The following is a 13,185-nucleotide window of genomic DNA, read 5'->3' on the forward strand; positions in this document are numbered from 1 at the left end:
ACAAGAGTCATCTACAAAAGCATGCTGTAAAAACTTACAAATTAATTAACATGCCAGCCAAAAGCTAAGTTCAACCAAGTGAGAATGCAGCATTTCGCATCTGCATTTCACACTTCTAACATTAAGAATCCTATCAAATTAAATGATAAAGTCTCTTTCTTTCTGAATGATAAAAATAAATAAAAAATAAATGATAAGAACTAAAGTGAGAGACCAAATTGATTAATACTTTTTAAATAATAAATTAAATTATTTTAATGTAATATTAATTAATTATCAAATAAGTTAAAATTCAATTTGTTTGTTTGTAATGTAGGGCTAAATTGATTTAATGATATAAATTGAGATATGATGCGCATATAACAATTTATTCAACATCATTTTTTTGTCTATTAATTTCTTTCCACTCCATCATTGATTGCATTTCAATTTTTTTCTCTTTTCTCACATTCTCTTGATTATATAAATTATTGTATTAAGTATTATTTCTCATATAAATTTTATAAACCAAATTCATGTTTCACTCATATATCATCACTTTGGCATTTGTTTTTAAACGAACTATTAAGTTTAAACATGATGAAATTTGTATAGGTGTGGTTTGACAAGCAAATTCATCTCCATAAGAACATTCTTTCCCCAATATTATGTACAAATGCTGAACTTTTGTATTTAATGGTGTCAAATACGTACTCACTTCTATAGATCATTAAATTAAGGAAAGGCGGTGTATATTGGAGAGTGAAAATGGGTCCATTCACTCATATAAAAGTAAATAAATAAAGAGTTGCACACTCACAAAAAGAAAAAGAAAAAGAAAAGCTGCACAAGTGAGAGGTAATCCACGTGTATAATACGGAGAAATTATTGTATGTTTCTCTGAACATTATGTCTCTAAGGCATCGATTGATATATAGATGAGTTTTATTAACTTTTTATTGTGAATTAAAAAATTTGGTTACCAAGGTTACATGTTATATATAGAGAACCAAATTTGTGAATATGTAATATGGTTATCGAACAATACAATAAGTTTTCATATATGGTATGATTGAAAAAATAACACGACAAAAACGAGTTGAAACACATCCTTAATTTAAACAAAAAAAAAGTTAAAAAATCATAATAGCACTTAAGGGAAAAAAAATGTTTTGGAAAATCATAATAAATGGCTCTGCCACTAGTTATGAATACCATAGGGCAAAACATTAAGTCAAAAGGTACGCACGCGATGAGAAACGTGAATTCGAGATGCAAGCATCAAAAGCGACACCCAAAAATTAAGGATGATACATATCTTCGGTTTCTTCTTATTCGCTGTTTTGTTACTTTCATAGGAATAATATTCGAAGTCATGAAAACATTCTTTTAATTTAAATTATGTTTTCGATCATGTCATGGATTATTTGGGCCTTAGAGATGATAAAATGGCTTCACTGGTTGATAGATGATCTGTAATGGATTGGGGTATAGACTTTCTAAGGTGTATATTACATAGGAAAAATATTGGTCGGGATTTCATCTTAAATTTATATATATAGAGAGAAATATAATATAATAAAAAATAGATGTAGAAAGAATGTATGATAACAACAGTATCCACATATCATTATTCTATTAGAGAAACGATGACTTTGTGAGAATTCAATATGTAATAATAGCTAATAAAAGATTAAAAAAAATGTTAAGAATGATAACCCTACACCCTAAGTTCCAACAACAATACCTAATCACTAGGATATTGAGTTTCTTATAAATGACAATTATAAGGATACCATATGTTTTTACTCTCTACACTTTTTCATAAAAGTTTATTTTAGTTTTTGTATTTTAATTTGATCTTTAAAATTTAGAAAAAGAATGATTTGTCATTTGTCACAAACGATTTTTACCGCAAGAAGGAACAATTTTTTTTTTTAAGATTCAAAGATCAAATTGATTAAAATTAAAGTTCAATGACTAAAATCAGTTTTCACCCTAAGTATGGGAACTGATAGCATATTTTACTCAAATTATAATATGTATATCTTCAACAGGAATGAAAATTGCACATATATTTACTATTATTAAATAAAAAATTGTATTATATATATTATTAGTATTAATAGATAAAATAATAATCAATAAATATAAATATATTGAATATAAATTAATATATTAGAAGAAGTTTAATAAAAAATATTTATATTAATATTATTAGTATTAATTTATCGATAATATTATGAATAATAATAAACTGTGAAGACAAGCTCGAAGAGCGAAATCATTGTATACAAGCTTTAAGTTTTGATTTTAGTTTTGATGTGCCTCAGTTGATAAGTGCCTTCGAAAATATCTAGATCAATATTGAGAATATTTATAAATTTCTTGAATCAAATTCAATTAGTTAAATATTTAGTTTTGATTCAAGAAATAATGAAAGTTTTATTATAGGCCCTTGAAAATAGTTTGAGGATTTTGAAAATTTTAATTGATCTAACTAACCACCATTTTGGATCCAGGCATTTTTGTTTAACAATAATATATATATAATTTATTATTTAGCAGTAGTAACTAGTAAATCTATGTTTAACGTTGGTCCTACTATTCAAGTTAAGTTTGTTTATTTAGTAATCATAAATATATTTTCTTTGATCCATGAATGAAAATTATAATGTATATAAATTAAATAGGTAAATAATTAGATAATTTTAAAATATTATAAATAATAATAATATAATAATAAATAATACTATTTGTTTTATTAATTATAATCATTTAAATATATCAATTTGTTAGACTTATAAGTTTCTTCAAATGATTTAAATCCTAGTTTTTTAGTTAGATAATATTTGACCTAAATATATATTTTAGTTCTTGTGATATATTAATATGTCATTATTATTATTATTATTATTATTATTATTATTATTATTATTATTATATACAATGAAGGATTAAAAAAAAAAATCAGTGGAAGCAATATAGAATTTATGTTTTCACAAAAGTAAAAGTAAAACAATAAGGTTTTACAAAATACATACGTCATGACGAAAGAAATTTAAAATATCTATATTCTACAAATTATATTATATTTATCCTTTATGCATTTTTATATTTTAAAAATGTTCTCTGGTTTCTTTTATTGTTAATACTATACAAAAATCTCTCTTATGTATGTAACAAAATAATTATTTAATCATTTATCTTTCTTATAACGGTGTATTTTATTCTTTACAAAATTTATTGCATAAAAACACATTTTCAATGATTGTCATTGTCATAGGCAAAATCAAAATTAATTTTACAAGTATATCATTTGATATACAATATATTTTTTAATTTTCACAAACATTTAAGAAAGATCAATAATTTCATTTAATATTAAAAATTAATTAACAAATCGAACATCTTGATAAAAATTTCAATTTAACTTTCAAACATCATAAATTTCATAAAAATAAAATCTGAATAGATAAAATTTAGTCAAACAAATTAACCTTTTCTTATCAAATATTAAAAATAAATCTTTTAGATTTAAGTTTGTTATAAAAAAAGCAACTTAGGGTTCACATAAATATATTATTTAGCTTTTGAAGTTGTCTATAAACTGCTTGATAAAATAATTGAACTTAAAAGTGATAGATATTTGAAACTTTTTGAACTTTAAGCTTTGATCTTCTTATGCATCATCCATATTTAGAATGTCAATATCTGACTTTACACAAAATAATGAGCATGTAATTTTTTTTTATTGAATGTCATGTTTTTTTGGGCTTTGGCAATTGACCGTATCTGTTCCCAAGGGGCAACATCAAATTTTGAATGGGGGCATGCAAAATATTGTTTTCCATATGTTACCAAGTAAAAAAAATCTTACGGGACAATTACCCCCAAAGACATAACATACATACGCCTCTCTCTCTATATATAAGCTTTTTTTATTTAGTAATAATAAATATGAGTGAAATTTTGGTTACTATTCAGGTATATATAAAATCACGTTCATTTGTGTATCTAATAAACCCATTAGCCTAATTGTTAACTTATGAAAAGCTAGATTATATTATATAATTTCTTTATATTAACTTATGCATAAGTTAATTTTATCAATGAAAACTTTATCCAAACAAGGCCTTGGTATATTAGTATAAAATTTCTATTTATGTTTTTTTCTTTTATTTTTCTTATATTCTCTTGTATCTTTTAATTTCTTTTATTTTTTAACATCAGATGAGTCAACACGTGAGTCTATCCACTTAACCTAACAACTTATGATAGATTGAGTTGAGTTGTATTTTTTAGCTCGTGAAAAAAGAAATCGAATTGAATTGATATATTTTTTTGAGAAACTCATAATGAGCCAATTCAAGTGAGTCAAATTAGCTAGCTCACTTTAACACATTTGTCATGATAAATTACAATGTTATATAAGTTGCCTCAATTATTACAATGATATACAATTCAGATTATGTATTTGATTATAATTTTTTTCGTGATTTTCTCAAAAAAAACTCTTTTGAAAAATCATAATAAGTGGCTCTGCCCCTAGTTATGTATAGCATAGGAAAAATATAAGTCAAAAGGTAGGCACGCCGTGAGGAAACATGAATTCAACTTGCACAGCATCAAAAGCGACACTCAAAATGAAAAAAAAAATGTATAAAATAAAATAGTTGGATATAAGGGTGCAATATATGTATTTATTAGTTAGCATTTTTTTTTTTACAAGAATTAGTTAGCATTTAATAACCTATTTTTTTAATGTAATTGCTTAATTTCATTATAAACTTTCTAGTATTTTTTTATTCTTACAAATTAAAAAATGTAATTGTTTTATAATTAAGGATGCATTTTTTCAATGAAAATAATATTGAACATTAATGAACAACTATTTTTTTGAAATAATAAATAAACAAAAATTCAATGATCAGCACATACTCCAATAACTGAAAAATAATTGCTAATCCTGATTAATAATTTAAGCTTAAAAGTTGTTTTTAATAATTATTTCGAAATGATATCACAGTAGCCTAATCAGAATATTTTTGGTAATACTTAGACTTTCCATCACGAAGACTATAAGAGGAAGAAAAAAAAAATACATTTCATTCTAGGACTGTAACACATATATCCGGCCACATGGCTCTTCCAATAACGGAAGATTCTTAGGTGTATACATTTTTATTTTATTTTAATTATTTGACAAAAAAATCTGACTAAATTAAAATTTAATTAAAAAGTAAATAAAATTTAATTATAAATTATTTAAACGTTATTCAAATAATTTAATATTAACTTCAGCCACTTTATAATACTTTGACTTTCTGGCAACCAAAATAAAAATTTACCTACTTTCGTAACGTGTCAAAAGAAAGTCTTTCAGTTCCCATATATAATTTCTGTCAATACATATCATATGATTGAAAGATATCAATAATCCAGCGCAATGAAAACAACCACAGATAAAGTAATTATTAAACATCTATCCTTCATTTTCTTTTTTGAAACTTCTCTTCACCGGCCTTCTTCGTAAGTAACACTTACGGTGGACCTCATAAGAATTAGACTAGTCCACTAATGCATCATAAATTTTATCTTTTTGAGCATGCTTGAAAATTTTATTTTCTACTCACACGATCATTATTATGGAAGACAGATGAAAAAAATAATAAAAAATGAAAAATAATAATAATTTTATAAAATTAACTTTGTTATTATTATTTTTTTTTATTTATCTGTCCATGTTATTAGTATTATAAGAAAAATAAGAAAAAAAATTAATGTTATATTAAAAAGTTAAAATGACAATTATTTTAAAATAATTTTTTTATACCAAGATTATTATGAAAGGAAGGCAGTGAGATTTTAGCTATTTTTGTTGTAAGAAAGTTTTTTGGAAAATAAAGTGTATGTTTTATGACAATAACTTAAATTTGTAAGAAATCTTTTATGAAAAAATAAATTATTTTTATGAATATGAAATTTTATAACTTGTGATTATTTTCTAATAGCTTTTTTTCTGCCGGCTGTTTTTATATTTTTTTTTACTATGTAAAAGTTAAATTTTTTATTGCATCCAAATGAAATTAATCATCTTAAAATCACTTTTCAATTAACTTTTTCAAACAAAAATAAATTGTGATTATAATCCTTTTTAACAATAATCTATTATACAATTAATTGATTATTTAAATAATTTAATTTTTGAAGTTATCCCAAACACATTTTTACTAATTTTTTTCCGTAAAGATTAGTCCACCGATATAGCACATATTTATCTGATATTGTATGTATTTTATATTTTTTTCCCAATACTTATTTAGAAGTTAATTTTGATTTTTGTAATTTAAAAATATTTCATACATATGATTTGGCAAGTCCTCCGACCTCTCTGCGCTGTTAACCACTTAACGTCACCAGTCACATCATGCTTTCTACAGCGGTACGGAGTCAAATACCTGTTTTTGCTTATTAGAGTAATTATAAACACACTAGTTGCTCTTGGTCAACTATAGTATACAATATTTGACATTGAGAACAATTTCATATGGACCTACTAATTGTTGATTGGTTGCCTAAAAGAGTAATTTATGCCTTTTCTTTTGAGACAAACATAAAAAATAATAATATAATATTCATACTCATTCAATGATGGATGAACCTAGGGAGCCATAAGATGGTTTGTTGGCTAGAAAAAGGATACAACTGTTGGAGTAATAAGGAGCTTATAGACCCAATTTTCCGCTAACATATCACACTAATTACTAATATTTAACTATAGAAAATTTATAGTTGAATGTTTCTAAGGATTTAATTAAGGGGTAAATAAAAGATAAAATATTAATAAATATTTCACACCTATAACATTATTATTATAAAAAACAACATGCATTTGTTTGATTTATAATTGCAATAGCTACCAACTTGGTTTTCATTAATTCATTTATTATATTATTATAAATTCAAGTCTTTAATTTTTAACACAAAAATGTACATTACACTCTATTTCTTTTTCTTTTTATAACATGTAATTTTCTCGTTTTTTAACACTTATTTTTCTCTTTCCAAATTTTCAATTATCATTTATTTTAAAAATTTATATTTATGTTTAATTCATTTTTATGTTGAATTTTTTTCTCTAAAGTTAAGATTTTGAATTTATAAATCTTAAATTTAATAATTTTAAATTCTTATATTAAAATTTTATATTCTATATCAAACTTTAATTACTCATATTTTAAAATTATTTTATATCATATTAAACAATATTCTTACAACAAATTGGCAAGAACAAATTAATACTCCAGGCCTAAGGCATAAGCTGAAGGCCAAGGCCCAACAACATTGGTGCTAGGCTTACTTCACCTAGCAACGCCTTCGAACCTTGGCAAATTCTTGTTAATGTGGTTCTCTTGTTTCTGGTTTAAGTTGGATTTTTTTCCCATATATACAACAATTTTTTTTTTCCAAAACATACATTTCCCCTTATTATTTACACCAATATATATGTTTACTATTTACAGTGTAAATTCGGGTTGTGGTGATTTTGAAAAAAAATTGGTTTTTTACATTGAGAATTCAGGTCCCTCCAACTCGAATCTTCAACGTGTTTTTTTTTTAAATAATTTTTTAAAATTATTTTTTAGAAAAATATATATAAATAAAGTTAATTAATAAAATTAGAGAAGATTATGAAATTAAACAAAATTAGTTAAAAATATTATAATGTAAATTAGTTTTGAAGATTTACATTAGTTAAAAATTGTACAGTTGAAGAATATTTTATTAATTTATGAATGATGTGAAATAAAATACATTGATAGTAAAAAAATAATAATTTACTTGACTTAAACTTCCAGGACGGTGAGGGCACCTATTTTTTTGAATGACCAACTAGCCTTCAGATTGAACACCACTCTGATTTACCTTTTTCTCTCTCATCCATGAACAGTGTTCTAACACACAGAGTGACATGAACATTGTGTCTACATGATTCCTAATGCGCGCAGTAACGTGAAAAGTATCGTGAACGATGTCATGTACAACATTGATCTTGTGTTGTCACTAGTAAAAACTGTGTTTCTAGTTGAATTGTTGGTGATCTCACCATTGACATAAACAAACACACAAATTGGGGTTAAACTTTTTTTTTTGGCTCACTGACACTTTGATATAACTATGCAAAGTATTGGGTGATATTATGCAGTTAAATATAGAGGTAGGCGTGCTTTGGAAGGTAGATGCATGACAATAAGATAGTTGTGCATAGGGGTTTTGGAATCTTGAGGTGTTACAGTAAGGCTGTTGTTTTAATGGCAATTGGACTCATGAGGCATGACAGTAAGATGATTTTTTAATGGCCTTTGGAATCTCGAGACCTCACATTCAGATAAAAGTCATGTGCAAGACAACCTTGCATGCCAAGTATCATTGCATGTGACCGCATTGTGAACAACTGCACACAACCGGCGAACCCATGCGATAGATTAAAGGTGTTTTTTTATTAATGCGGGTCTCCGCATATTATCAATGCATGTGATTGAACAAATAATGTCTATAATTTGGACCCTTGAAATAATGCTTAAGTGATCATGTTATGCATTTTTTTAAAAATATGTCCAATATATTACTAATATCAGTGACACATTTTTTCCTTAGTTTAAAATGATGATGATGTTTACACAATGTTAACGTGCAATGAGCAATACTCGTGTGTTGGCCCTATAGAATTATTATGTACTATCAACAGACCACCAGATGATATATTCAACCTGCTTCAATCCACTATTACTCCTACTCATGATGCAATGTTGTATTACAACGAAAAGTGGAACATACCATGCCAAGGCAGGTTTTTGGATTACTCCTTCACTTGAACAAATCCAATAAGATTTGACATTCCTCTTGGATGTAGCATGGACAAACTCAAGGATATAATCAAGCAAGTTGCACCTCTAAGGGTTCCCCTTTATATAATTCACGAATCACAGGTGGTCGGATGATTGTTCTTTTGACCGCCAGACCATGCTAAATATTCAAAAAAATTAATCGAACATGAAATAATAGAGTTGAAAAACGACGAAGATGTGCTAAAGGTGTTAGTAGAATCCAACTATTGAAAATGATTCTGCCCAATAGAAATTTTAGTTATTTTTAACAAACTAGTAACCCAAATGGAAGAAGACATGTCTCATGCACAACATCTTTCAGACTATCATTAATTTCGTCATATTTACGTTGCAATTGTATTTTTAGTATGTTTTGTTATTCTCGTCTACTATCTCAGTCACTGCACTGTTTAATTTTATGTGTATTATATAATAAAGATGTATCAATTATTTATTTACATCCAAAGCCTGAGCATCTCTAATAGAGAAAATCCTCCTTCTATAGTCATTTCCCCCTTCTCTTCCTTTATTCATCCCTCTTCTTATTTTATTCATATCATCCCTTAAAGTATAAAGCCTCTCATGGAAATGAGAGGCTAAACCCCCATTATTGGAAGCCTAGCAGCTAATACCCTTGTAATGTAATCTTTCCTTACTATCTATTAAATGCAATGCCAATTTTTATTGTTTTTTTCCTGCACTTTATTGTCATTGTTATGGTCTGATAATCCATGCATATGTTTATGAATTAGGCATTGGGAAGTGTTTAATTTTTAAAGAACTGGGAAAGGGCATCTAAACAAAACATTGCTAGGGATAAAGTGATATTATGCATACATCTCTAAACTTCATACAAGTTACTATTTTATCTCTGCAAAGAGATTTGAGAGAGAGAATAGATAAATTAGGCTCTTTATCTTGAGGGATCAGGGTTGAGTATCATAATAGATGTGAGTGGAAATTAGAATAATACTAAATAGAGAAACACATTAACATTGCATCAATGATAGTTAGGCATGCTAGGTCCCAACATAATTAAATTCTAAAGTCTTTTTTCCATTCAAATATTTACTTTTCTTGTCTTTTATCTTCTATTTCTTTCTTTCAAATTTTCCACTTACAATTCCTTATCTTTTCTATCAATTGCTTGAAAATTGGGTTTGTACCAGTCTTAAGTATAAACAAAGTCCCTGTGAATTCGATACTCGGACTTCCAAGTAAACTTTACTACTTGAGACAAATTGGTGCACTTACTAATGAGTTAACAGTCTTGGATTACAAGATTTTTTTTTACTTAGAGATGATTCTCAAATGGATATTGGAGTGATTAATTACCTCTACATATAAAAAAAAATTGAAACTTCTTGAGTTGGACTTGTATTCAAATTTCACCATAGATATAAAATTTTCAATTTAAACCTCAAAGGTCTCAGCGGAAGGATTGTACACCTTAATGTGAATCAAAATTTAAGGATTACTTTCTACTTTCATCACTAAGTAAATCTCAAAAGTAGAGTAGCCTGTATGGTGTTGATGTTTCGAAATCCTGTGACATTTTGAATGTGGGGTAATGTTTTTCTTCTGAATGTAACATGCTATAAAGTATAATAATCAAACATGATCGATCACTTCTATGCATCAATTTTTATTGCATAAAAGATTATATAGACAACTTGGTTTGGGCATAATAAAATTAACTAAAAACACATGGTTAGTACAGGTTTGACTGAAGATTAAAGTGTGAAGTAAAACATTCCAGAGAACGAATAGATACATCTTCATCATAAAACTTGACTACTTTAAGGGTAGAGAAACTTGATCCAAAAGGATGATCCCTTCTAGAAGTGAATGGTTGCATCATCATCATCATGAAGTGGTTTGATAAATATTATACAGATGCATCCTTGCAGCATGGAAATAAAATTGGTTTAAAGGATAATTATCATTAATTTGGTTGATATTATATTGGATGAATTCATACTTTCTATAAGTAGCTAGTGATGTTGTGTTCAATAAGCAGACCTAGTGTCTATAGAGAAATTATTAGGTGGTTTTGAGTACTTTTTATTTTCTCTCATAAATTGAAAATTTTAAATATATGTTTCACATAAATACTTATTGAGATTATAAATAGATGATTGATCTTGAATTATTTAAGAATTTATTGTTTTCATGGCTTATGTGAATTTTTTTATTTGACAAATATTAATTTGTTAATTTTATTAGAAATATCAATTAAGGGTTTCAAACCCTCTAACTCTAACATCTCCCCTTTCCTTCTCCCTTCACTTTTTTCAACTACTGGACCGAGTTGTTTTATGCGTATTATCTGATGTACTTGTGTTAAACTCACTTATTGGCTGTCTATATTTTGAGCTTGTATCTTAAATGTAAGTTTGTGCCTATTCAAGAGAGACACGATTTGTGATTTTAGGTTTGGATATTTATGATGGGTTATGTCCATACTAGACTGCTGACTCATCCTCACTGGTTGTTGCTTGGATCGGAGTGATTGTTGGTTTGTCCGAGCTCTCCAATTCATCCTTTGTGGCTGAAAAACTTAAGTGAAGGATAATAAGCAAAATTAACATTTGACACTCAAGTCAATAAACATTAATCTAGAATAACATTGTTAAAATAAATGTCTATCTTAAATAGTAATGTTGATTATATTTATAAAAAAAACTTAGAATGGGTTGGATTCTTTAATAGTTTAATTCCTTGATGTGGGGCTTTTAGTGGAATGGACAAGCTCATTCCATAACATGATGAAACATCAATAATTGACAATCCTTAATCCTTAACCTTTTACCATATATTAAGCTTCCATTTTTTTATTTTTTTTTTACCTTACATCAAATGTCTGCAGGTATCTTTCCCATCCAATTATATAATTAAGCAATATATATCAACTACCCGAGGGAGTCATTCAATCAATTACATCTGTGACTAGAATTTGTATTCATTATATTTTGTTAAACATTTAGAGTATGTTTGACCCAACTTATTTTTAGTTTAACTTCTCCTTAAAACAGAAGTTGGGCAAAACAGATTTTAAATTAAGTTCTTAAAATAATAACTAGCTTGTTAAGAAGAAAATTAAAACTTAAAAGAGCTTAAAAGGAAAGCTAACTTAGGAATTTTTTTATGGCTTAACCTCTTAAACGGAGTTTTTTTGTGAGCCATTTTCGAATGCCAATATCCATAATTACTAATATTTTAATTTTTTTTATAGCATGCCTCAGTGCTGGTTGCTCATTTGCCATGCTAGCTGTACTATTGTTGTAGGCTTGTAGCAATTGTTAGCACGTGCCTTGCCCGTTGCTATCCAGTAGTAGTATAGTAATTCGTGATTTTCATAACCTGCCTCACTTTTTAGTTAGGGATTATTGAATTCTATCTTAATAAAATAATTTTATTTTTTAAAATATTATTGAAAACTAAATAGAGGTTTAAAATATTTTATATTTTATAATTAATATTTCATTTTATTTAATTAATATTATATAATAAAATATTTTCAAATATCATTAATTTTTTATTAATTAAAGTAATTCTTGAAATTTTTTAAAATTTAAAATTTAAAATTTTTTATTTTAACATTTTTTTCATCATTAAATTATTTTATATAAATAAAATTATTTTTCACAAAATTATTTTTATTTATAAATACACACACACATGTGTGTATATATATATATATATATATATATATATATATATATATATATATATATATATATATATATATATATATATATATATATATATATATATATATATATATATATATATAAATATATATGTTTGTCCATATATATATAAAATATGTGTGTGTGTGTGTGTGTGTGTGAGAGAGAGAGAGAGAGAGAGAGAGAGAGAGACACCCCCCCCCCCCCCCCTATATATATATATATATATATATATATATATATATATATATATATATATATATATATATATATATATATATATATATATATATATATATATATATATATATATATATCTGAAGCAAACCACATCTTCTTACTTATTCTTCTATTATTCTATTATGTACGGTGAAGTCCACAGTACCTCTTCTCCTTCATATTTCTTCTTCTTTCACTTCTCAAAATACATACACTTCCAATTTCATAATTATAAGTTCAAGGAGTATTCCAAAGCTAAAAGCATGTAATTCTTTTCTTCGCTTGATCTATACTATTGGTAAGTTATTCTTATTCTTTCTTTTCCCTTTCCCTTATATAATCTGGACATTTTCCTTTCTCCTAACCATTTCTATTTTCTATGTTGTTCATGGGAATGGTTTGTT

Source organism: Glycine max, chromosome 4, assembly GCF_000004515.6.
Source record: "Glycine max cultivar Williams 82 chromosome 4, Glycine_max_v4.0, whole genome shotgun sequence".
Classification (NCBI taxonomy): domain Eukaryota; kingdom Viridiplantae; phylum Streptophyta; class Magnoliopsida; order Fabales; family Fabaceae; genus Glycine; species Glycine max.